Source organism: Lepus europaeus, chromosome 12 (assembly GCF_033115175.1).
Source record: "Lepus europaeus isolate LE1 chromosome 12, mLepTim1.pri, whole genome shotgun sequence".
Lineage (NCBI taxonomy): Eukaryota > Metazoa > Chordata > Mammalia > Lagomorpha > Leporidae > Lepus > Lepus europaeus.
The window spans coordinates 60,432,317-60,460,014 of record NC_084838.1 but is presented as its reverse complement, the minus strand read 5'-3'; the positions used below and the strand labels follow the sequence as shown (position 1 = coordinate 60,460,014).

At 42.9% G+C, this 27,698-nt stretch overlaps 1 protein-coding gene across 5 annotated transcripts in view; it reads right to left on the bottom strand.

Moving 5' to 3' along the window:
- ZDHHC21 (zinc finger DHHC-type palmitoyltransferase 21) overlaps positions 1-13,443 on the bottom strand; it is a 96,978-nt gene extending 83,535 nt beyond the window's left edge. For 2 of the 5 annotated variants that reach the window (XM_062208236.1, XM_062208241.1), the window contains exons 1-2: positions 13,363-13,443; positions 2,500-2,631 (exon numbers count right to left, since the gene is read on the bottom strand). The gene's annotated coding sequence lies outside the window, so the exon portion shown is untranslated. Of the gene's footprint in view, positions 1-2,499; positions 2,632-9,239; positions 9,257-11,000; positions 11,132-12,574; positions 12,700-13,362 lie in introns of those variants that run through there. The other 3 variants (XM_062208238.1, XM_062208239.1, XM_062208240.1) reach the window with 3 other exon arrangements.
- Between the last annotated feature and the right edge of the window lie 14,255 nt (positions 13,444-27,698).

Sequence of the window (27,698 nt, the reverse complement as noted above, 5' to 3'; positions counted from 1 at the left end):
TATTGCAGTTCAACTCACAATAGCTGAGACGTGGAATCAACTCAGATGTCTATCAACTGTTGACTGGATAAAGAAAATGTGATATAAATGCACTATGGAATACTACTCAGCCATAAAGAAAATGAAATTCTGTCTTTTGTAACAAAACGATACAATTGGAATCCATTATGCTTAGTGAAATAACCCAGTCCAAAAGGGAAAAATGTCATGTTTTTTTCTGATATGTGGTAACTAATACAGAATATAAAAAGTCTACAGGTATGAAAGACATCTTGTGATTTCATTGTTTTTTTTGGCTCTTGCTTCTACTCCTGTGGAACTGTGGTCTTTCTACTGTTTACTTGTTGAATACTGTGGTTAGAGATACATTAAGCCTGTGATTATGGAGTGGACTGAAATCATGGTTTTGCAAAACTTGAAGATAAAGAAGGAAGGAAGGAAGGGAGAGGGATTAAGGGAAGGAAATAAGATAGAAGGGAAGTACAGTTATCTTCTTAGAATTGTACCTATGAAATACATGAAATCTATTCTCTTATATTAATAATTTTAAAAAAAGACAAAGAACTCTGGAAAAAAAATCACAGAATATGACTGATAAGAGATATACAAAGTAAATATACTGACAATTCACAAATAGAAAAAAAAATCCAATGGCTAATCACTGTTGACCAGGAAAATAAAAAGTAACAATCTGTATTTATCTTCACTATATTTATTTTTCTAAAAAAAGATTTATTATTTATTTGAAAATCAGAGTTACACGGAGATCTTCCACCTGCTGGGTCAATCTCCAGATGGCTGCAAAGCCACAGGATGGGCCAGGCCACAGCCAGGAGCTTTATCCAGATCTCCCACATGGGTGGCAAGGGTCAAAACACTTGGGCCACCTTCCACTGCTTTTCCCAAGCCATTGGCAGGGAGCTGGATTCAAAGTGGAGCTGCCAGGACACAAATTGGTGCCCATATGGGATACTGGTGGCAGGTGGCAGCTTAATCCACTATGTCATAATGCAGGCTCCACTTCACAGAATTTAAAAGCTTTAGGCCAGCGCCGTGGCTCTACAGGCTAATCCTCCGCCTAGCGGTGCCAGCACACCGGGTTCTAGTCCCAGTCGGGGCGCCGGATTCTATCCCGGTTGTCCCTCTTCCAGGCCAGCTCTCTGCTGTGGCCAGGGAGTACAGTGGAAGATAGCCCAAGTCCTTGGGCCCTGTACCCCATGGGAGACCAGGAGAAGCACCTGGCTCCTGCCTTCGGATCAGTGTGGTGCGCTAGCCACAGCGCGCCGGCCCTGCAGCCATTGGAGGGTGAACCAACGGCAAAGGAAGACCTTTCTCTCTGTCTCTCTCTGTCCACTCTGCCTGTCAAAAATAAAAAAACATAAAAATAAAAATAAAAAAAAGAATTTAAAAGCTTTGAGAAAGACTGGTGAGGTGCAATGTGAAGAGGGCAAAGGGAAAAGAACAAGCACATGCATCCCTGGTGAGCATATGAACTGACACCCTTCTCCCAGGAAGAGTACTTTGACAGTGCCTACCAAAATGCAAAACCATTTACCAAGCGGTTTTATTTTTTGGAATACCTACAGAAGGGCTCAGAAGTCTACAAGTAGTAAATACATACAGAGGATGTAGAGGATACAGCATTTTTTTATAATGATAAAAATGTGGCGTAGTCTAAATGCAGTAGGAAGGGAAAGATGAAACAGTTATCACCAGCCTGAGGGAGGAAACAGTAGTGAGAAGGAAGGCTTTCATATTTTATGTAAATATTTGTGGTGTTCTAAGTTTATCAATAAAATCTGTCCTTCTAAATTCCTTTCAATCAACTACAAAACAGAGATGGCCTAAGAGACACCAATGACCTTTCAAACAAAAAACTTAACCTTCTCTTATCACTATAAATTATTCTTATATATAATGCTTTTAAAACTAGAACTTTTCGGGGAACCGGATTCTGTCCCGGTTGCCCCTCTTCCAGCCAGCTCTCTGCTATGGCCTGGGACTACAGTGGAGGATGGCCCAAGTGCTTGGGCCCTGCACCCCATGGGAGACCAGGAGAAGCACCTCACTCCTGCCTTCGGATCAGCGCGATGCGCCGGCCGCAGCGGCCATTGGAGGGTGAACCAAAGGCAAAAAGGAAGACCTTTCTCTCTCTCTCTCTCTCTCTCTCTCTCACTGTCCACTCTGCCTGTCAAAAAAAAAAAAAAAAAAAAAAAAACTAGAACTTTTTAAAACACAGTGCAGACGCAACATGTGTACAACCATGGAAGATTTACAATTGAGAAAGATGCTCCTGAAACTCATATTACTCATAGACCACTTTTTCCTATGGAAAATGTCTTAAGAAATATGTTTATTGAAAATTTAATATTGAAAATTTTAATTAAAGTTACTATATTTGCTAATGAAAAACTAAATACATCAAAACATAAGACTTCAAGGACACTATGCCATGTAATTCAGAAACCTATTCCCACATAAAAGAAAATGCAGACTTACCACTTGTAAATTCACGGAGATGTGTTGTAATTTTTCTGGTACTTGCATTTAAAAGTTTTATCTTGATTCATTCTTTTAAAAATTACTTCACATCAAATGGATTTCTCTTCAATAACAGTTCTCCATGAGAACCTATCAATGGTTTAACAAATAATGATCTCTTACAAGGATAAAAATTATAAGCAGCTAAATATCGTTAACTGTGAAAATGCAATTACAAACATTTTAAATTCAGAAACCAAAGATGATTCAACTTCACCTGATTCAGGGCTTTCATATTCCACCCATCCTCCCAGAATTTGTATTTCATTACCATTGTGCATGAAAGTGTTTTCTCCCTCTCCCTCTCTCTCTCAACCACTCAATTCCCATAAAAGCATCATGTGTCCAGCATCTGGGCCTCATCAAACTTCCTTGATCACAAATCACAAAATAATAATAAATTCTGAGATCATCAGTGGGACAGAATACAATGTAGTATCTGTCAAGATGTGAGGCTGAAAGTATCTGATCAGAATTGATAAACAGAGAATTGAGTTTAAAACATAAATTGAAAGTGACTTAAGAAAAAAAGTTATCCTATTATAATGAAACCATTAAGAATTAACTAGAAAAGCTTGTTTCTACAGTTCAGGCTTAAAAAAAATAGTATCATAAGGAGCTGCAAGTAACAAATATAATTCATTATTTTATTAATTCAATCAACATATTGTAATTGTATATTCTGTTTTGGCACAGGAAAGCCATGAAAAAGAGATAGGCCCTATCTTTTGTGCAGACAGAATAGGAGAGATGAGATCGATGCTATGCAAGACAAAGTAAGACAGAGGACAAAAGGGCAGGAATGTATCTCATAAAGCAAGGGTATACATTCATGGAAATTTTTTCAGTTATTCAAATACTTAAATATCTAGTGGGTTGCATTAGAAAATGTGTTTCTTACAGTTAAGGTGCTATCAGAAAAAGCCTTCTAGAGAGAGAGGGAAGCCTGTGAGTTAGCAAAATGAAGAAAGGAGGCTCTTCCGACCAAGGGGCCAGAATCAACAAAGGTATAAAAGCAGGTGGAAAAAAAATCTCAGTAAAATGAAATGACTAGAAAAACCACTGCATATGGCAGAACGAGTAAGACATGCCAACCTTTGACCACAGACTACATTAAAAATATTTTTAATGTTACCAGTACACACAGAACAATATAACTGAAAACATTTAGCATTTATCCTTACTACACACAATGTACTAACATTACTATTCTATTTTATTCATTTTGCTTTAATAAAAATATATAATGACGGTCACAGCCTACTAAACCGATTTCATGATCCATAGGTAGAGAGCGATTCTCAGAAAGAAGAACACTGTTAAGTCACATTAATGAATTTGGACTTCTTCCTGAACACAGTGGAAAACCATGGAAAGATTTTAGATGGTAAAACGTCATGATCTAGCTAACCTCTTGAAAACAGCAACAATTTAAAAGCTGGATTACAAGGATGGATAAAGCACTGAGACTGACTACATGCAAGAGGTAAGGCTGATTGTTACCCAGGTGAAAAATGATGAGAACAAGTGGTAAGCGTCCCTAATGCTAATTTACAAGGGGAAGGGGTATGTGCATATGAGGGAGGAAGTGATACTTAAAACAAGAGGCACACTAAAATAGGCAGATCCCAAATCTAACGAGTAAAACTGTTAGGACTTGGTGATCAATTGGAAGCAAAGGACAGATTCTAGGACAGCTTCCAAGTTTTTAGCTTAGGGAATAGGTGAAAGGTGGTATCATTCAGGAGATATGAAATAAAGGACAAGTTATGAACTCATTAAGCATACTTCTTATGTAGGAAAAGAAAACTACTACATAATGAGGAAGCAAAACTACATAAGTGGAATGGCTGCAATATGTGCATTTCCATTACACGTATAAATTTGGGGGTGTGGTGACACTACCTGTAGTTATATTTTCTCTCAGGGTCAATTTTTCCATGGTCCATGATATCAGAACAAACGAGGGGGCTGGTGCTGCGGCACAGCAGGTAAAGGCACTGCCTGAAGTGTCGGCATCCCATAAGGGCACTGGTTTGAGTTCCAGCTGCTCCTCTTCCCATCCAGCTCTCTGCTATGGCCTGGGAAAGCAGTAGAAGATGGCCCAAGTCCTTGGGCCCCTACACCCAAGTGGGAAAACCAGAAGAAACTCCAGGCTCCTGGCTTTGGATTGGCCCAGCTCCGGCCATTGCAGTCATTTGGGGAGTAAACACGGATGGAAGACTGTCTCACTATCTGTCTCTCTCTCTCTCTCTCTCTCTCTCTCTCTCTCTCTCAGAGTAAACGTGGATGGAAGACTGTCTCTGTCTCTCTCTCTCTCTCTCTCTCTTCATTTGGGGAGTAAATGCAGATGGAAGACTCTCTCTCTGCCTCTGCCTCTACCTCTCTGTAACTCTTTCAAATAAATAAATCTTTTTAAAAAATCAAATATAATTTGTTTCCACCCTAACTTTTTGTTTTCTAATTTTTTTTTTTACTTTTATTAAATGAATATAAATTTCCAGTGTACAGCTTATGGATTACAATGGCTTCCCCCTCCCATAACTTCCCTCCCACCCGCAACCCTCCCCTCTCCCGCTCCCTCTCCCCTTCCATTTGCATCAAGATTCATTTTCAATTCTCTTTATATACAGAAGATCAATTTAGTATAAACATTTCAACAGTTTGCACCCACATAGAAACACAAAGTGAAACATACTGTTTGAGTACTAGTTATAGCATTAAATCACAATGTACAGCTCTGCCAAGAGTTGGATCACTGGAAATGGACCTGCCCTGGAGTCGAAGGATGCCCAGGTCAGAGCCACAGATCTTATTGGCTCTAAGCTGAAAAGCCCTTCACTCAGCCCAACTTCCAAAGTGACCACTGCAGCTGAGGGGATGGTCAAGTAGGGTCAGCAACATTGCAGGCAGAACTGTACATTTCTTGTTAGAGATGCCACCTGCCTTTACCTGGCCAGCTCTCCTCCCAGGCCAGCCAAGTAATGAAAGTCAACAGAGTGCCTTCCCCTAGGAGGTTCACACCTCCCTTAGGATATACCCCATGTGAAGAGATAGATAAGTCTGGGCCTCTTAACTTACAAGGCCTAGGGCCCACCAGATTATTATCAAGCCCCTTCTATCAGGTTCTATTTGCCTCTCAATCAGAAAACTTAATTGTAGCTTAGACAGCACCTTTCTTAGCTCCTCTAATAATGACGCTGTCCTTTGTTCTAGACCCTGTCTAGCGTACTTGGGCCTCATTCCTTTGTAATCATAACCTCTCCTCTACCACCAATGGCTCTACTCCCAACCTGTGTGTACTGATGGTCCTCTTCCCCACTTAATGCTGTCTAATTGTTCAAACCTGGTAAATGCCACTCTTAGGATCATTGGTTACTATCCTCACTCTGTCTTTCATGACCTTGTCTAAATATGATCAGAGTCGGCAAACTTGGAAGGCTTCCATAGCCTTGGCAACTCATGACGACAGCCTAGGGTGGCTACTGGCGCCATAAACTAGAGTGTCAATTTGTTGGGTCAACAACAGGAGCCACTGTGCACTTGCTCCTCATGTGGGATCTCTGTCCTTAATGTGCTGTACATTGTGATCCACCCTAACTTTTTAAGCTAATTCAAAGTAGCATCTGGGGCCGGCGCCATAGTTCACTAGGTTAATCCTCCACCTGCAGCACCAGCATCCCATATGGGTGCCGGTTCTGGTCCCAGCTTCTCCTCTTCCAGTCCAGCTCTCTGCTGTGGCCCAGGAAGACACTGGAGGATGACCCAAGTGGTTGGGCCCCTGTACCTGCATAGGAGACAGGGAGGAAGCACCTGGCTCCTGGCTTCAGACCAGCACAGTTCCGGCCATAGCAGCCATTTGGGGGATGAACCAATGGAAGGAAGACTCTCTGTCTCTCTCACTGTCTATACCTCTACCTGTCAAATAAACTTTAAAAAAAAGTAACCTCTGGTTGCACTTTTGCTTCTCAGGGACAAGATATGGTATGGCAAAACTGAGGAGCTGCTGTCCAAATGGCAAATGACACAATTCTCCTTCCAGAAAAATTTCAACCTGAATTAAACATGGCACACGACTTTTTAATATATGGCCAAAGTCAATAATATTCTAAAGACGTTGACTCTAGGGTGGCTTCCTAATATTTCAGCAAAACAGCAGTTACTGTCAGTAACTCTGCAGAGACAAACTGTCCATGAGCCAAATCCCAGTCATTCACTGGCTTACATTTAAAGGGAAAAGAACTCACCTCACACTTCAACAGTTATTACAACTACACTGAAGATTCAACTTCCAAAATAAGATTAACATTTCACAGGTAGATCAACATCACCACTGCTGTGGTAAAAAAGCAATGCTGGGGGAGGGCTGGCATATGGTGTAGCAAGGTAAGCTTCCACCTGCAGTGCCAGCATCCCATAAGGGTGCCGGTTCAAGACCTGGCTGCTCCACTTCTGATCCAGCTCCCTGTTAATGCTCTTGGGAAAGTGGCAGAAGATGGCCCAAGTGCTTGGGCCCCTATATCCACGCTGAGACCTGGAAAAATCTCCAGGCTCTTAACTTCAGTCTGGTCTAGCCCTTGCCATTGCTACCATTTGGGGAGTGAACCAGTGGATGGAAGATATCTTTCTCACTAGGCCCAAGATTCCAAATATCTTGTGATAACAAAGAAAATCAAACATAAGATACCATTAAGCATTTTTAACATTGCTATGTCTGAAATATATACAATAAACAGCTTACTGGATAACACCACAAAATTTTTCCCACAGGGCAGAGAAAAATGGCTACTAAATTAGATGAATATGTGAAATTGCAAAACTTACTAGTTGTAGCCAAAATATAATTTAGAAAAGAAAGTTATTGCTATATATCTTTAAATAAATTTATAAAGCTATCTGACTTCTTATTTTATTGTACTTTAAAAATTGGTATAGCATGGCCAGCGCTGCGGCTCACTTGGCTAATCCTCCGCCTGAGGTGCCAGCACCCCAGGTTCTAGTCCCGGTTGGGGCGCCAGATTCTGTCCCGGTTGTTCCTCTTCCAGTCCAGCTCTCTGCTGTGGCCCTGGAAGGCAGTGGAGGATGGCCCAAGTCCTTGGGCCCTGCACCCTCATGGGAGACCAGGAGGAAGCACCTGACTCCTGGCTTCGGATCAGCAAGATGCGCCGGCCGCAGAGGCCATTGGAGGGTGAACCAGCGGCAAAAAAGGAAGACCTTTCTCTCTGTCTCTCTCTCTCACTATCCACTCTGCCTGTCCAAAAAAAAAAAAAAAAAAAAAAAAAGGTATAGCATCACTGTTAAATACTTGCATATAACGCATTAGGCCCTAGCAATCTCTAATAATTAGCCAATGAAGTAATTTAATTCTTTAGATACCATGTAGATACTCTGCATATTATCAACAGGGTAGAAAATTAATCTTGAACAGCTGTTAAAAACAGATTTGTGTTCAAATTATGATGCAGGCATTTATTTGCTTTCCAAACTTCAGTTTGATAATCTGTAAAATGGGTATAAAAGTATCAACATACAGGAGTTTTGCACTGCTTAATGAGAAACTGCAAGAAACAGCAACTCAAAAATGGTGACACCAAAGGGGAATGAAGGGAGGAAGAGGAAGGGAAACTTGAAAGTGAGTTTTACTTCCAGTTTCAGAAACTCAAGAACTAAATAAATTTTCCATTTTCCCATCGCTAAAAGTAACAATGCAATTTTCCTTTATCTCACACTAACGTCTGTAAACTCCTTGTCAGAGGAAAACTTTTATTACTATGTATAGCCCTCCGACTAAGATCATGCCATAAGCATGGAGGAAAGATGCATTTCTACATGTTGCCCTCACATCTCTTACATAAAAATAATCAAAATAGAGATTTGACCTAAAATAAAGTGACTGAATTACAGTCTCTTAACCAAGCTTCATTCACATCACAGCGGAAAGATGATGAACTAAGGAATATAGAAGAGAATCAGAACTGAATCTCAGAAACTAACAAAGAATGTACAACCAAAGCAGGAAATGCTGCATCAGTTGGTGAATTCTCCAGGAAGATTTTGTAAAATTGTGGGTGGACAAAGTATCAAAGCATAGCATACTTACACTATCAATATTTTCAAGAATCTACTCTGTAGAATGAGCCTTTAAATCATCACATTCTATGCGAAACCAAACATAAACAATCTCCACAAAAACTTGTTCTTACGTGCAAAGTGAACATGGATGAAGAATCAATGTAAACACCGCATCTCTATTAATGTTTCACTATAGTGATACACTTCATCAGGCTCCTAACAAAAAGCGGGAATGACTTGGAAGGTGTTGGGCAATATGAATTAGAAGCCATGAGGTACTATTTCAGTCAGAACAAAAACTCTACGTTATAAGTTTCATTTAAGGCAGTAGGAATGTAGGAAAAGGGACAAAAAATCAAGGTTAAATGTAGGATACGGACATTTGCTCTAAAAGCAGCAAGAGAAAAAGGAAAAGCCCTACATAAAGAGGCTGATGAGATTTCCCTGGGTGTGAATCAGCATGCTCTTCTAACAAAGAAGATGAACTGGCGTCTTACCTTCTTGTATCTACTGTACCACGACAGAAGAGGAGAGAAGGGATGGAGACTAAATTGAGTTGTGTTTTTGTTTTTGTTTTTTTTTTTCAGCACCAGGCACCAAAGCAGGTTTGATTTAAGAATACTAACACCAGGGGTCGGCACTGTGGCGTAATAGGCTACACCTCCACCTGTGGCATCCGCATTCCATATGGGCACCAGTTCGAGTCCCAGCTGCTTCTTTTCTGATCCAGCTCTCTGCTCATGGTCTGGGAAGGCAGAAGATGACCCAAGTGCTTGGGCCCCTGCACCTGCGTGGGAAATGTGGCAGAAGCTCCTGGCTTGTAGCTTCACATTGACCCAGCTCTGGCCATTACGGCAATTTGGGAAGTGAAACAGCTGATGGAAGATCTTTGTTTCTCTCTCTCCCTCTGTCTATTAACTCAGACTCTCAAATAAATTTTTAAAAAAACTTTAAAAAATATATTAACACTAGAAGAAAAGTCTTTCCTCGTGTACTTGCTAGACCTGAAAATTCCACAGTAAAAAAAAAAAAAAAAAAAAAAAAAAAAAGCCATTCAGTCTATAACTATGGCTTTAAATTAGAAGCTTGGTTGAGATCACCCTTGAGCATTTCAAGTTAGAGTTAAAAGAGAATTAATCAGTGATTGGTAAAATACTAATATTTAACTCACCTGCTCCTTTGTGGAAGGAGCAGCGTACTGGTAAAGTGCATAGATACCTATTCAGCATCTGAAATGGGGAAGGTACATCTACTTTGAGGAAAAACAGGACAGGGGAAAAGAGGCCCAACAGGCAGAAGACAAACTCTGAAAGTGTCCCATTTTGATCTGGGTAGATCTAAAGAGGGAAACAAGTAAATAAACAAACAATTGTCACACTGAGGCGGTTTTGATCAGGTAGTTGCTAATAAGCATGGAGCTGCTTCACATGTCTATGAAAACATACTTCTTAAACTAGGCTGATTAACTTACCATGGATTCTAAACCAACAAGTCACAATAAAAAAGACTGGCGTTTTCCCCTCTATTCTTGTATCTCACCTTAATTTTTTGATTCACACTACTTCAAACACTTTCAAGTTTAATAATGGGTATTTCCACACTGACTATTCTACTAACGCTAACCTGCCTTTTTTTTTTTTTAAGGTATATTTTAGTTTTTTTTGGAAAGGCAGAGTTTCAGACAGAGAGAGGGAGAGAGAGAGAGAGGTCTTCCATCCGCTCATTCACTTCCCAGGTGGCCACAATGGCCAGAGCTAGGCCAATCCAAAGCCAGGAGCCAGAAGCTTCTTCCCAGGTCTCCCATATGGGTGCAGGGGCCCAAGCACTCAAATCATTTTCCACTGCTTTCTCAGGAACATGAGCAGGGAGCTGGATCGGAAGAGGAGCAGCTGGGACATGAGGACATGAACTGGTGCCCATATGGGATGCCAAAGTCACAGGCAGCAGCCTTACCTGCTACACCACAATGCCAGTCCCTAAACTGCCTTTTTATACCAAGCACGTTTGTAAAAGTTAAATCTGAATCCTAATGTTATACTAAGCCAATCTATATCCCTTAATATGAAAGTAAAAGTGGATTTAAAGAACAATCTCTTGACAATAAAAATAGCTCTCTGTCTTCCCTGCCATGCCTAGCAGTACTGATTCTGCCATCATATAGCCTACCATGCTGAACAAATCTCACTGACTCACACACAATTAAAATTCCAGAAAACAAAGCTGCATGGAGATATTACTAGACTTCTCAATTACTTTCTTCACTTCACCATGGCGTTATTTTATTCATGTGATTTTCCACAGGTTCTGAATCAGACACTATGAATTAAATCAGGCAGTGGGCAAAGCAGCAACAATTATATGATTCACTGATAACTTCTTAAAACTACCTGTTACGCTGACAATCATGTGTATGCATTTTCAGATGCTTAAATTTCTCGAAGTAGGGGCAGACATTTGGCCTGGCAGGCACTCACGTCCCATATGGAGTGTTTGCCTCCAGTCCTGGCTGGACTCTCTTCCAGCTTCCTGCTTATGCACACCCTAGGAGGCAGCAGGAAATGCTTCAAGTACTTGAGCCCCTGCCACCCAGGTGGGAGACCTGAATCAAGTTCTAGGCTCCTGGCTTCAGCCTTGCCTGGACCAGCTCAGGCCATTGTGGGCACCTGAAAAGTGAATAAACAGATGAGAAACAGTCTCAGCCTCTCTCTCTCTCTCTTTCTCTCTCTCTCTCTCTCTAATAAATAATTTTTAAATTTCTTTTATTAAGTAAAGAAGACCAGAGATAGGTAATGCAACACAGGTCTCATTATTTTCTTTAAAATGTGCTCTACTTCATTTACTCCAAAAATATTTATTCCTAAAATATTCCTAAAATCTCAACAATCTGAAGGCATCTAATAAAATTCTATTGTTCTGCATCCAAAATGATTAATTCTGGAATTTAACAGTTCTGGCACTACACCAAAAACAGTTTTGGAATTCTACATTTTTTAAGTTATATTTTACCAACAGTTTGTGAGATAAATGCCTTAAATGTATCCTCAACATGTTAAAGGGTCTTATATTTACAATCATAGCATTTGCCAGGTAAGCCTGGAAAACCTAAAATAAGCCTTTAAAAACTGTACTGACTCCCTAGTTGTGTAGACGGAAAATCACCATGGTCACAGTCCTGCTCCTGACCCCACAGCTGGAGAGGGCCAGCAATGGGACTAACATGTAATCTGTCTTTCAACATCAGATTTTACTTGGTTCTTTCCAATTTATTTCTCCCTTCATCTCTTCATCAAAAACCATTTTGCAGGGCCAGCACTGTGGCACAGTGGGTAAAGCCGTTGCCTGCAGTGCCAGCATCCCATGTGGGTGCTGGTTCGATTCCTGGCTGTTCCAGTTCTGATCCAGCTCTCTGCTATGGCCTGGGAAAGCGGCAGAAGATGGCCCAAGTCCTTAGGCCCCTGCACCCATGTGGGAGACCTAGAAGAAGCTCCCGGCTTCGGCTTCGGATCGGCACTGTGACGGCCCTTGTAGCCATTTGGGGAGTGAACCAACGAAAAGAAGATCTCTCTCTCTCTCTCTCCCTCCCTCCCTCCCTCCTTCCCGCCTCTCTGCCTCTCTCTGTGTAACTCTGCCTTTCAAATAAATAAATAATCTTTAAAAAAGTTTTTTTGCTATTAAGAGCACAACCAAGGCAAAATCCTTAAAATGCACAGACTCTATTATAGAGTTGGGAGAACTTGATGAGCTATGACACCAAGAATGACACATACTGAGCAGTCATCAAATGGTAACCATTATAATTACTATGATTTTTACCACAGGAAGGTAGTGATTTTTTAAGTGCACATTAGCATGGTCCATCGAGGTCCCATCTGACACATCTTCTTAACTTGCACTTAATTATTAGTCCTCTTCACTTTAGGCTGTAACTTTACACTATAATTCATGGACCCACCCCACTGACCTTGATTTTTTTTTTTTCCTCTTGCACTTTAATGGACTGCTGTATATTGCAATATCTTCGCGTAATAACTGTCGGGTCCTCTTGACCCTGGAGATACAGACTCTCTCCGCTGACTCACAAGGGATCTAAAATGTGACCCAAATACAATTTGAGGAAGACCATGATTTAAATGGTCTCTCCAGTTGAAAGCCGGCGACCCACTGTAGTGAATGGTAACAGGTGCAAACTGCTGCCATCCATAAACCCGTTTCTGGAAACCCCTCTTCGACCTGGGGGAGCGGTGGGAAAAGGTCAATAAGGGAACAAACTATTTCTCCTGCTGCGAGTCCCCCCCCCCGCAGCTTCACACCCAGTCTGTGAATGAATGAAACGCTTCTAACACAGAAAACCGGCATCGCGGTGCACCTCTCCCGGCCGCAGGGTGTAAAGAGAAAAACTGTAGTTTGCAGGCGAGAAACTCGGGACGCCAACTGGGTTGTTTTTGTTTCTACTGCCCCAAATCATCAGGGCTAGCACAGGAGCCCGTCCACCAGCAGTGGGAGGGGCACTTGGCGGGTGGCTGAGGTCTGGCAGGGGATGCTCTGGCAAAGGCCAGGCCCGGGGGAGGAGGATACCGCGGAGCCCCGGGGTTCCGAGCCCAGGCGGGGGCAGGTGCAGGATCGCGGTTAGGTGAGCACCCCGCGAAAGGCTCTAGGACAGGTGAGGGCGGCCGGGCGCCGAGGAGCAGCGGGCCGGCCTGGCTGGGGCTGCGGGGGCTGCCGCTTCGCCCCACGCCCGCACACACTCACCGGGGCCGGCTGGCTCCGCTCTCGCCGCCGCCGCCGCTGCCGCGACCGCCAGCGGCTCTTCGCCCTCCTCCTTTGCCGCCGCCGCCCAAGCCGGGCCGCGCTCCCCTTCCGCTTCCGGGAGCCCGAGCGCCAGGACCGGCCGGGTAGCTGTCCGCATGCCCGCGCGCCCGCGCGCGGAGGGTTTGGCTGCCGCCGTCGCCCTCTTCGCTTCGCGCCCGGGAGCGGCGATGGGAGCCGCCGAGGGCCGAAAGACCAGAAATCGCGCTGTGGCCCCCACGCCGCGAGCCCCACGGGTCCTCCATCACTGGGACGGTCACACCTGGCGCGCCGCGGCGCCCCCGCCCGCCCTGGCTCCGCGTGGGCTGGCCTTCTCCTTGTCCCACATCCCGACCGTGCCCTTGTCCGGAGAGGCCGCAGAGGGGCCTTGTGTCTCAAGAGTGCCTGTGCGGTGTGTCTCCTTCCTTCAGGGCGTATGGCCTTTCGAGCCGCTTTGCTCCTGCACGCCCAGTGGTACCTTGCTTCAAAACGCTGTCTGCAGCCTCAGCATCCTCTGGCGACTTGTCAGAGATGTACAATCCCAGGCCTTCTGAACGGGTATCGGCATTTTAGCAAGTTCTCTGGGTAATTCCTACCGGCATACTTTAAAGCACCGCACGGTAGAGTGCCGTCTTGCCCATTTGAGACCCTCTATTGGGACACGCCAGCCATCCAAGATTTTTAATAGTTCTTTTGGCAGCCTAAATCCGCACCCAAACAAGCTTTACTGGTATTTCGGGAGAACTTCAAAAGTTGTCAGCCTTCCCGACCCTGCAACCTAGGAAAAACACTGACCCAACAATGCAAAGAATCCACCTCCCATCCCGTTTGGGTATCTTCACCAAACACCAGAGATGAACTGAAACCATTCCCACCGCACCCCAGCTGTACATGGCAATGCGTAGCTAGATCTTTCTGTGCCGCCTGCCTCAGGAGGAGGCTCTGAAGGGAAGAAATAATACCTGCTGTATGAAATCGTACTCTTCCTTGTAACAAGGAATCAAAAGCTCTCCACAACTGGATCCCTACCAGTCTCCCCAGTCTTAGCCCCTACTAACCTGGTTCATCTCCCCATTCTAGAATGCCCTCCGTTTTTCTCTCAGCTCGTCTTAATCCTACCCTAATTTGAGAGTCATCTGAAATCTTCTCAGCCCAGAGTTCTCACTCAACACCGCACGGTGTATAGCACTCATTTGGGCTTGTTTTGGGTCCTATGGTACCTTGTTTTGCAAGGGGCTTCAAAATGTGTTTCATCCTGGTTTCTGAGCTAACTGCAAAAACCTTGGGACCTTGAAGATTAGGTTTGTGATTATCAAAGTGTGATCCCCAGATTAGGGGCATCCGCCTCACCTGGGAACTTATGAGCAACTCATGTTCTCCAGTCCCATCCCAAATCTGTATTTAAACATTTTAGAAGTGGAATTCAGCAACCCATATTCTGGTAAGTCTTCTTGGTGGGTCTAATGTACACGCAAATCCTAGAATTTCCAAGCTATACTGTTGTATCCTGAAGGAAGCCAACATCAGAAGTTGACTATTTCAAGTTTCATTACCTTTCCCCCATTCTTACATAGCTAAGTTGGAAGGCACAATTGCTTTTCGGAGAATTTGACTTCATAATGCATCTGCTGTAGCAGGATTTTTGTAACTTGGTTTGTTTGAAAAGAAGGGAAAAATACAGATGAGTCATATTGAAGGAAGAATAAGCATGTAGAATTCTCTCTCCCAAATCCAGATAACTAGGTTGAATATTGTTTGGCACTTGCTTCAAAAGGGAGTAATTTTTGTGAGATGATCCCAAGCGCCAAAATGAGAATAGTTCATAGGCACATGTATGCATATGACAGTGGAGAGTATACATATTTTTCATGCCTTTTTTTTTTTTTTGTGAGTTAATGTGTGTCTTAGCCAAATCAGTTCCACAGAGAATTATCTAGGAAGGGCATTGAAAGAGAGACGTAGGAGGGCAAACATTCTCAAAATCATGAGCCTTTTGAGAATGGGCAGTTAAAAGTTCTAATTAAAGCCCTGTGTACCCCTACACTGAAAGTCAAGTTACATAGTTCTATCATTCATGGTAAGTGATTTGTATTGATATACTCAGACACCTGTGTCACAATGAGGGTGTGGAGGAGATACCATATCAGGTAATCTTTTTTGAAGAGCTTTTCTATTTACTGTAAGGATGGAAAGAAGACGCATGTCATGCACCAGTCTATCCTTACAGAATTCTGGTCTACTTCTGTGATGGACTAAAGCATGATTATTAATCAGCTTTGTATTTACTTGGGATTTTTAGAAGTAAACAAATAGCATTTTCTGCCACTGCCCACGTATCTCCTAACAAAGGCACAATCAAAGCATTTATGTGGATAGACTCAGCCAACTACAGTGCTGCTCTGCTGTGACTACAGAGGACTGGATGTTACTGCAATTTCCAAAAGTCAGTGCAGTCCAGAATTTAATCAGTACTGGCTAATAGCCCTTGGCAGCTTTGGGTGGATGGCGTTCTCCACCTGCCCAGCTGGGTACCATGCCCTAAGCACCCACATTTGATGCACATTCATGATTTCTTGGTTGCTTATAGTCATCCCCCCATCTGTTTGAGTGGCATGGTGCCCATTCCACAACAGTCTAATACTCTAGAAGTTGATCTCAACTTCTTTTGGGTAGCACATTTCTATGAGCATCTGATAAAAATTATGGATCTTCTTCCCGGCAAAGTGCCCACATACACACACACAAATATATAAACATGTTCATATATAGACATATAACATATATATATATATATATATTTCTGTAAAGTTTCCCCAGCTGCCTTCCCTTCCCACACCTCCAGAGGATGGCATTGAAACCATGAACACCAGACTAAGAACTTTCCCTAGAGAGGAAGTGAATTTATTTTATTGTTTTCAAAAATTGAGGAAAATTCTCAGCAACCACTGCCTGCTTAGGAGACAAAACAAAAGCAATGCTAAGTAGCATTACAAGTAAAGTGCTCTGGGACTGCTAAAGGAGTTACTGCTTTCAACAGGCTGGATCAAGTTGGCTTCATGGAGAAAAGTTCTTGAGTTAGGCAAATGAGAATAGGATTTTGATTGGGACATGAGAAGTTCTAGGATAGGAGGGAAGTGTGGGCAAGAGCATGGGGGCATGAAAGTGCCAAGATTCCTCTGGTGTGGCTCAAATATACTGTATGTGGAGAGACGGAGAGGGGCATAGAAAGAAATGGACAAAGTATGATAAGCCTCAAAAACAGGTTTTTCCAATGAGGAGCACTTAAGCTTTTATAGAAGGGTAATGACCTGCTGTGCCCTGGAGACAACTCCATTAGTGAGAGCAGTGGCATCATCAAAAGGCTGAGTGGAGGGGCACTGTAGAAGGTTCTACATATCCTTAATTGTAACCTGTTGGTGAAGCTGCATCGCTTCCCCTTGACTTTTTTAAGGTTGCTTGTTGCTTGCTCTAGAAGTGTCTATTAAATCAAGATGAACTTAAGATTCCAACAGTTGGTAATGTCCAGTGGAGAAACGTATCCTGATAAATATTCAGGCAAGTATAGTAACCAGGACAGTGAAAAAGTTAAAACTTGTTTGGGATTGAAAGAGTGAAAATCAGCTAGAACTGAAAAAAGAATTCCTGTCACTGATCAGGCTAGGAAGACAGATTCAGATGAAGCCAGCTGCGAAGTTAATAGGAAATCTTGTTTCTGTCAAGGTCATGCAGCGGTTGTAAAATGCTGTAATAACCCCTCCTTTGAGTGATTAGTGACTTCTTACCAATCACGCTCCAGACGCTTGCTATTTTCATTTTTTACTGATATTCCCAATCACTCAGTCATCTTCACCTCATGAAAGCGTCCAGTGCCTAGTTAATTCCCTGTTTTTCCTAATCCCACCTCAAAACAACCAGGGGTGGGCATTCGGCACCCTTGGCACACCTGCATACCATAGTAGAGTGCCTGGATGTGAGTCCTAGCTCTACTCCAGATTCCAGCTATCTATTAATGTGCATCCTGGGAGGTAGCAGTGGTAGCTCAAGTAGTTGGGTTTCTCTCACCCACATGGGAGATCTGGATCAAGTTCCTGGCTTCCTTCTTCAGCCTGGCTCAGCTCTGGCAGCTTTGCAGACATTTGGGGAATGAAACAGTGTTGGGAGATCTCTTTCTAGATATCTGTCTTTAAAATAAAATTTAGGCCGGTGCCGTGGCTTAACAGGCTAATCCTCCACCTTGCGGCGCCGGCACACCGGGTTCTAGTCCCGGTTGGGGCACTGGATTCTATCCCGGTTCCCCTCTTCCAGGCCAGCTCTCTGCTATGGCCCAGGAAGGCAGTGAAGGATGGCCCAAGTCTTTGGGCCCTGCACCCACATGGGAGACTAGGAGAAGCACCTGACTCCTGGCTTCGGATCAGCACAATGCGCCGGCCGCAGTGGCCATTGGAGGGTGAACCAACAGCAAAAAGGAAGACCTTTCTCTCTCTCTCTCTCACTATCCACTCTGCCTGTCAAAAAAATAAATAAAATAAAATTTAAAAATAAAGTATATTTTCAAAAATTAAAGCAAGAATCAATCAAAAACTGATGTCTGCTTTCCTTAGAGCCTCATTCACTAAAGATACCTTCCTGTTCCCTCTTGTCCAGGAGTGCCCCGGCAAGGCAATCAATCTCATTTTGTCAGACTACAGGCTTGTTTCTGGTAGTCTCTCACTTACTAGGTTTTAGCAATCTATGTAATGCTGAAATCCTCCCATTGGCAGGACTCAGTCATGGTTCTCCAGGAAGAGACTCCCGCTCTGTGTCAATGGCACAGTCAAGTACCTGCCATTCCCAGTAATAAGCTCAGCAGGCTGGCGCCATGGCTCAATAGGCTAATCCTCCACCTGCGGCGCAGGCAACCCAGGTTCTAGTCCCTTTCTCTGTCTCTCTCTCTCACTGTCCACTCTGCCTATCAAAAGTAAATAAAATAAAATAAGCTCAGCAGTTCACACATGGACTCCTCCGATGTGGGAGAAGTGGTGCTTTGTGTAGGTCACCCTGATCCTTTGTCCTTTAGAGAACTGTAGGTCAGGGGAGAAGACAGAAGGGGGAAATGGCTTTAAAAAAAAAAAACAAACAACTTTATGAGTAGAGTCTACTAGTCATGGCTTACCTAATTCAGATGGAATTAAAAGTCCCAAGACAGTGGGGAAATAAAATGGTTCTAGAGAAATGATTAAAAATCCTGCTTTGATGAAATGTAAAGAAAAAAAAATTTTTTTTAAATAGGGCAATTTTGGTCATGCCAACTATTTTGCTTGGACGGGCCTGGCTCTGGCCATTGTTGCCATTTGGGTAATGAACCTATGGATGGAAGATAAGATAGATAAGATCTCTCTGTCCCTCCCTCCCTCCCTCTCAGTAACTCTGTCTTTCAAAATAAATAATTTTTTTTTTTTGACAGGCAGAGTAGATAGTGAGAGAGAGAGACAGAGAGAAAGGTCTTCCTTTTTGGCGTTGGTTCACCCTCCAATGGCCGCTGCGGCTGGCGCATCATGCTGATCTGAAGCCAGGAGCTTCTCCCGGTCTCCCATGTGGGTGCAGGGCCCAGAGACCTGGGCCATCCTCCACTGCCTCCCCGGGCCATAGCAGAGAGCTGGCCTGGAAGAGAGGCAACTGGGACAGAATCCGGCGCCCCAACCAGGACTAGAACCCGGTGTGCCGGCGCCGCAAGGTGGAGGATTAGCCTGTTAAACCACGGCGCCGGCAATAAATAAGTCTTAAAACACACACATACACACACACACAACTAGGGCAGATCATTCCTGTGCCCTTTTATTTTTTATTTTTTTTTAACTTTTATTTAATGAATATAAATTTCCAGTGTACAGCTTATGGATTACAATGGCTTCCCCCTCCCATAACTTCCCTCCCACCCGCAACCCTCCCCTCTCCCGCTCCCTCTCCCCTTCCATTTGCATCAAGATTCATTTTCAATTCTCTTTATATACAGAAGATCAATTTAGTATAAAGATTTCAACAGTTTGCACCCACATAGAAACACAAAGTGAAACATACTGTTTGAGTACTGGTTATAGCATTAAATCACAATGTACAGCACATTAAGGACAGAGATCCCACATGAGGAGCAAGTGCACAGTGGCTCCTGTTGTTGACCTAACAAATTGACACTCTAGTTTATGGCGCCAGTAACCACCCTAGGCTGTCGTCATGAGTTCCCAAGGCATGGAAGCCTTCCAAGTTTGCCGACTCTGATCATATTTAGACAAGGTCATAAAAGACAGAGTGAGGATAGTAACCAATGATCCTAAGAGTGGCATTTACCAGGTTTGAACAATTATACAGCATTAAGTGGGGAAGAGGACCATCAGTACACCCTGTGCCCTTTTATAAAAAAAGAGTGGATTAGGTCATCAAGGAAAAGACATAGTAAAGAGAAGAGAGATAAGGACAGAATCTTTCAAAACAACTACAGTACTTTTAAGGATCCAATAGGGGAAAAAAATGATTCATAGCATCTAGATGTTCCCATTACTTCCAAGTCAATAAATCCAGCCCTGTTCTCTTTTGAGCTCCAGACCCATAAATTCTAGGAGAAACCCTACCTGTATGCTTTTTGAGGATTCCTGTGGATGCAGAGCCTTTGGAATTAGCTATGAAAACTACCAGACAGTATCAATGTTCTTAGGAAAGGCAGGTCAAGGCTCCCTCCCTCATCTCCTCTAAGATACAGCTTATTATTTTATGCAGGCATAATCAAGAACAGCCTGCCAACTTCTTGACCAATGCCCTGTCTATTGTTAATCTGCTTGCCCTTTAGATGTGTACAGCCCCATTAATACCTTACAGAGAACTCTGTCACACTGTGCTCAGATAAGTAAGGCAAAGGAGGCTGTAAATGGTTTCACTATTGGCCCACAATTTCTGGTACAGGAAGAATGGGTGATAAAAAGGATCAGAAATCTCTGCTGTAACTGAGAGGTTATCAAGGTCCCATCTGCAGGGGTTTGGTTATAAGATCAAAGGCCTTATCTCTGTTCCTGTCCATACTGACACATGAAAATATCAACTAGAGGGTCTAGGATGCTTTGAATAGGGGGTTACACATTCTGTAAAGGATGAAATGGGAATAGTTTTGGCTTTGTGGGCCTAAAAGTCTTTGTTGCTGCAATTCTTCCCTGCCACTGTACAGCCAAACACCCTTAAACAATATGCAAATGAATGGGCAGGGCTATACAACAATAAAATTTTACATACACAAACAAGCACCAGGCCTATTTAGGGCTGCCATATGTCAGTTTGAAAATCTCTGCCTTGCAGGTGATTGGAAACTCGACCTCAGAAAAGAATACAGAAAAGAAAGACTGCCTGTCCTCATATTTAAAAGGAAGGATAATATAATAGTGCTTATCATAGACTATATAAGGATTTAAGCAATCAATATACATCAAGCACTTAGACCTGGATCTGGCTTAAGAAATGACTCAGCACCTGTTATTACTGTTATCTACAGGAAGAAGGCTAAAAACAGTGTAAATAACATCTAAATAGGATTTAAACATTGCTTTGGCTAAGGAATAAGAGTACATCAAACCCTTTCACTGGATTTTTATGTCTTGCTGTCCCCCAAATTTCTACCTCATTAAAATTTTTTTAAAGATTTTATTTATTTGAAAGTCAGAGTTACACAGAGAGAGAAGGAGAGGCAGAGAAAGAGAGCTCTTCCATCCACTGGTTCACTCCCCAGTTGACCACAACGGCCAGAGCTGCACCAATCCAAAGCCAGGAGCCAGGAGCTTCTTCCAGGTCTCGCATGTGGGTGCAGGGGTCCAAAGACCTGGGCCATCTTCTACTGCTATCCCAGGCCCTAGCAGAGAGCTGGATTGGAAGAGGATCAGCCAAGACTAGAACCAGTGCCCATATGGAATGCTGGTGCTTCAGGCTTTAACCCACTGTGCCACAGCACTGCCCCCAGCCTCATTGAAATTAAAAAAAAAAAAAATCCTAGAACAGAACCAGTCTTGTTTGTATTTGCCTTTCCACTGCTTTCTACAATGCCAGATCCATCATATGTGTTCAGGGGTTGGCTGGAATAATGAATGATGAAACTAGAAAGTACAAAGAAAGGAGCAGAGTGCAAGCCCTTGGGGAAGGGACTAGGTCTGGTCTTCATCCACTGCTGACACTGAAGGATTTGCAGAAGTTAAGGGAGAGGAGTCTCTAGATGAGGTACAGGCAAGGAGAAAAAGGTTGATCATGAGGTTTAAGAAAAGACCATTGGATCTTGATGTGAATGGAAGGGGAGAGGGAGCGGGAAAGGGGAGGGTTGCGGGTAGGAGGGAAGTTATGGTGGGGGGGAAGCCTCTGTAATCCATAAGCTGTACTTTGGAAATTTATATTCATTAAATAAAAGTTAAAAAAAAAAGACCATTGGATTTTGACTGGAGTGTTCCTGGGGAACTCAGAGTGAACTTTTACTACTTGGGCCCCTTAAAGAGAGTAAGTTATCTGGGAACAGAGGAAGTAGGAAGAGATGATTGCTGCAAGAAGTTGGTAATAAAAGGAGTTGTTTGCTTCCAGTTTGTGTTTTAGAATGAGGAAGCCTGGGTTTGTCTCCAACACAAGGTGACAAAAAGAGAAGAGAAAGATAGAATTAGGAACTTAAAGAATGGAGCCAGAATACCAGTAGAATGAAAAGTCCAAATAGGAGCATTGTTTTTGCTAGAATACATAATTACTAAATCCCAAAGGCAGAAGCAAAAGAGCCAGAACCAAGTGGGAGGTTTTGAAGCAGAGAGGCAGAAAGTAGAGTTCAGATTTAATGGCGTCCGTCTTGTTTGTGTGGACATAAGAACAGCAAGTGCTGAGCCCACAGAAAGGGAACGGAAAGAGGAGAATGCTCAGCTCCAGGACAGGAGATGAAGGAGCTGCAAGAGACAGGTCTGACCACTCAGCTGAGATACTGTGCACTTGGGAAACAGATCTGCGAGTCCTTCAAGGAAAATCCAGGTGCCAGAGGTCATAAAAAGAATTCTATCTTATACCTCCAAAACACAATGGAGAATTAACTTTTGTTGGTGTCCAAATATATTAATTCAGCAGACGTGCCTTGAGTTCCTGGTATCCACATCCAGTAGGGGTAGATGAAAACATTTTGGCTGCCTGGCGTTTCAGCTTTTGACACCCTCTAGTACCCTGGTAGACAGTCTCAGCCGTAGCTGGTAACAATATGGTTGATAGGGATACAACAGCAAGCGGAGATCCTCAGGAAATTCTATAAGCAATATGGGCTGGACTGCCATGCTGAAGAACACCCCGAGGAAGGCCATCACAACTGAGGGATTCAGTGGAGTCAATGGTCAAAGAGTGACCAATTACCTAGAAGGCACTGACCGCATTTTGAATGTACTAAGTCGTTGAATATTAAGACTTTGAACATTACTTGCCAAACTGTCACAGGCACACATTTCTGTTGGTCTCCTTATCCTTGGTTGTCTTAATCAAGGAGTAACATTCATTGTAACTACGTTAGAAAACAAAAGTGCACCCTGGTTCTAGCAAGCAACCTCCTTGTTCACACCTCCTTCTCTTATGCCACTTTCTGCTCTCTGGGAAGAACCTGAGACTAGGACTGTGTGGAATCATGTGGACCGATAATAATATGGGGTCATCTTGAGGTTAAGAAAATCCTGCACCCAGGAATCAACCCCAGGCCTGATTTGTGAAAGTGAGCATCTAAGAGACTCTTTCCTCAAGTGATATGATCATTGTTATGTTGTCATTAAGTAAATGCCACAAGAACCACCAGCCGTCATTGTGAAATCTTTTATAGTACACTGCAAATATTAAAAGAGCATGTTAAAGTTACATCATGTGCAGCAGCAGTTTGCTGTTTGATGGAGTCAGTATCAGAGAGTATACGGAAGTATCACACTACAACTCCCATGATCCCTGTTTCTTAGGGCTCCCTTAGAGCAAGACGCTGAGCCACAGTTTAACTCTTTAAGCACAGCAGGGAGTCACTGAGTGAGCATGTATACTTAAGCAAGCCTTATCCCTTAACCAGGCTGGGTAGTTGATGATGGAGATGCCTTGTTACACAATCATCAGACAACTTTCTGTTGTGGAAATGAGGGCAGAAAGACTTTATTTCTCCAGATGCCTAGCTTAGGAAAGAGGATTTCACCTGTCTTATCATCAAATCCAGTGTGCAGGAGTGCATCTGAGCAGCTTTAGGACCTGTCTGGCTTGGCTGAGGCTGTGTCTCAAGTGCAATGGGCACTCTGGCAAGAAGGGACATTTCTCCAAACTGCTCAGTGCAATATAGCCAGCACTAACTTGAGAATTACTTGGGCTGTCCCTTAGTCCTGCTTGCCTCTCAGAGATGTCCTCCATTGGCCCACCCCAACTTCCACCACTGTGCTTGAGAAAATTAGAGCCAGAAAGTGTCTGTCAGAATGCAAATACTGAGCTATTCTGGAAACACTGTTCATCTTAGGAGTGATGGTAATATCATTTTTTTTTTTTTATTGACAGGCAGAGTGGACAGTGAGAGAGAGAGACAGAGAGAAAGGTCTTCCTGTGCCGTTGGTTCACCCTCCAATGGCCGCCGCAGCCAGCACATCGTGCTGATCTGAAGCCAGGAGCCAGGTGCTCCTCCTGGTCTCCCATGCGGGTGCAGGGCCCAAGGACTTGGGCCATCCTCCACTGCATTCCCGGGCCACAGCAGAGAGCTGGCCTGGAAGAGGAGCAACCGGAATAGAATCCAGTGCCCCAACTGGGACTGCAACCCTGTGTGCTGGCGCCGCAGGTGGAGGATTAGCCTATTGAGCCATGGCGCCGACCAATATCATTATTCTTATTATGTAGGAGAACATACTTTTTCCTAGGAGATGCATGCTGGAGTATTAATGATAAAATGTCATATGTAAAATTTACTTTCAAGTGGTTCAACAGTATAAAAATATGTGTTGAATACATATTCATACATTCATATAAGTTGAGAGATAAAGCAAATATGGCAAAATGGAAACAATTGTATGAAGATGAAAGGTATGATATTCTCAGTACTAATTTTTTATTATATTTTATTTATTTATTTATTCATAATTTTATACAGAGAAAAAAGAGAGCTCCCACCCATCAGTTCACTCCTCCAAATGCCTGCGATGGAGCCAGAAACTCACGTGGGTCTCCCACATGGGTAGCAGGCACCCAGCTACTTCAGTCATCACCTGTTGCCTCTCAGAGTCTATATTAGCAGGAAGCTAGAATTGGGAGTAGAGCTGCCATTTTAGCCCAGGCACTCCAATACAGGTTGTGGGCATTGCAAGAGACATCTTAAGAGCTGTGCCATATGCCTACCCCTTGGTCCCATATTTTTCAACTTGTTTGTATGTTTGAAAATATTCAAAAAGAAAAAGAAAAATTCATATTCCTAGGAATATCCTAAACCCACTGAATCAGACTCCCTGGGTATAGAACCCAGAAGGAGGCATTGCAAATAAGCACTTGCAGCAAGTTGTAGCCACAATAGTAGTTGACAGTCATTGAATTATAAAGTTAAATTATAAATTTAAAGGAATAAGGGCAATACAAGTGATCAAAAGGGGAACTTGTTTGGGGAAGAGAAAGCTAATCAATTAAAAGAGAAAGCAAATCAGTCCTCTGGACCAAAAAAAAAAAAATGCAACTGAGTTAACTGGGTAGGTGTAATGTTACTCCTTAATTGCAAAGAGCTGAAACCTAATGAACTTGGAAGAACGTTTTAGTGAAAAACAACAGGAGCATCAAGAAAGGTTAAGGGAGCTGCATAATATTTTCTTTAGAGAAGAAAGCTGAGCAAGTAATCAGAAATCTTGGGATTAGGATTCTTCACTGATCTCCTAGCTCCTCGTTATCTGGCCTTGTAGCAAAATTACCTGTGAAGCTTGAAAAAAAACACTCATAATGACCAATGTCTCCTGACACCCAACTAACCCTCAAGCCACTGGAACAGAACTTCTCTATTTTAAATGCTTCTAGACAATTCTAATATGGAAACACAATTAGGAAACAGGTGCCTAGAGAATGCAACTCTAACTCTTCAGCCACACATAGCCTATCTTCACAAAGGCAGAAGCCTGTCATCGCCATTTTGGTACCCAAATGAGCAAACACAGTGTCTTACACTTAATAGACCCAAATAAATGTTAGCTCACTTAATATATCAGTAGGCTAGAGAAATGAGTAGATTTGAATTAGGAACTCTGGGAAATTGTCAACAATTGTAGTATCAGTCAATCAAACAAGCAAAGGGAAGGGAACCTGAGGGTGAGATCAGAGGCAGAAAGAAGCAAAAGTTGATGCCAAAGAAAATTCCACCTGCTTTACAGTTTTCCTTAGAGCTATGCCAGGACTTACACTTTCCTTTGCTGATCAGCAGGAAAACGGGGTGTAGAGACTCTTACACTAATATCTTCATCTTTGTAGCCTCTTCAATTACTGTGTTCTCGTGTTCCCCCAAAGTACCAAGACATTTCTTCTCTCAAAGATGCTGTTCAATCATATGGGCCCCAGGGCTCTTGCAAGGGGCATCCTTTGAGTGTCTTACTTGAGCTGGAGTGTGAAATGGGCTGGTCTGTCCATTTAACTTTCCACCTAGTTCTTGGCTAAAGTCTGGGGAGGGCACAGGTTTCCTTTCTGTGATGTGATCATGACTTAGAAAACATACTTACTTGAAAGTCTTGTTCTTTGGCAATTGGGCATAAAAGAGGTGTGCTTCCCTTAGCTGGTAGACAAAAGGGGAAACTGTGATAATTTCCTTGAGAAATATTAACCCAAGTCCCAACCCATGGGTGAGTCACTGATGATTGCTTCTTTTGGAGGAAAGGAGGAAGAACAAAACCTACCAAGAGGAAGGAAAGTAATAGCACAAAAATCTGAGCACTCTTCCAGAATGTGGGTGGATTATGAAGCCTGGCTTTGGAAAACTAGTATTACAGGAAAGTCCATTCCTTTGCTCAGGGTGTTATTACTCACCCATTTCACCACTGCAAACTCCTGAGTATGAACATTAGATTTGACAATATGAAGAAGACCCACTGGTGAGAATTTAAAATTCATTCTGTTTCCAATGTGGAAACCTGACTTTCCCAAGTTCCTGTTGGAGAAGGCTTCACAAATCCCTTTATTATTTAATACATTCTGAGTTGTGTTTCCTAGTATTAGAATTCAAAGCATCCTCTCTGGCATGGGCATGTGGCACAAAGTTTAGGATGCTGCTGGGAACCCCACGTCCCATATCAGAGTACTTGGGTTCGAGTCCTGGTACCACTTCCGATTCCAAGTTCCTGCTAATGCACAGCTTAGGAGGCAGCAGGGGATGGCTCAAGTACTTGGGGCCCTGTCACCCACATGGGAGACCCAGTTTGAGTTCTGGGCTACTAGCTTCATCCTAACCCAGCTCTAGCCATTTCAGGCATTTGGGGAGTGAACCAGCAGATGGATCTTTCTCAGCTCAGTCACTCTCTCTGCGTCTCTTTCTCAACCTTTGAAATAAAATGAAATAGTTTTTTTAGAAAAATCAAGATATAAATTTTAAAAAGACATCCTCACTGATGTAGGTGCCTTAAAACAGACACTGATAATGAATTTGGAAGAAGGAAAACATTATAGCATAAATCAGGTGTCTGATCAATATATACATTTTTATGTGTATATATTGTAATGCATATATTTATATGTATTATATATGTGCATATATATATTTCTATATTTGCTGTCTTGCAAAAAGAGAGGCTTAGTCAGAAACAGCTTAAGCTTTGGGGTTATTCTGCTTTTGCTACTTCCAATCAATGATACTCAGGGAAGGTGGTTTATTTATGTGAGCCTTAGCATCTGTACAATGGTAGAGTACTGTATTCCCTATTTCATATGATTATATGAGGAAGAAATGAAATGATGTACACAAAGTACTGGGCACAGGGCCTGACACGTGGTACATCTTCAGTGTATAATATCTATTAATCATTCCATTCATGCAAAGACTATTTAATGAGAAACTTCTCTGTGCTGGACCCTTTCCTAGGCACAGATTAAAAATGGTGAAAGGAACCCCAGCATGAGCCCTGCTCTCATGAAGCTTATGTGATTATTGATGACACAAGGGTCTGATTATGAACGGAGGTGTGCTATGAAGTAAAGGTACAGCTCCATGAAAGTATGGAAGAGGTGCACCTGAGCTTATCTGAGGTTAAGGAAGGTTGCACAGGGGAAGTGGTGTCTGAGCTCATTGTGGGGTGTGTGTGTGTGTGTGTGTG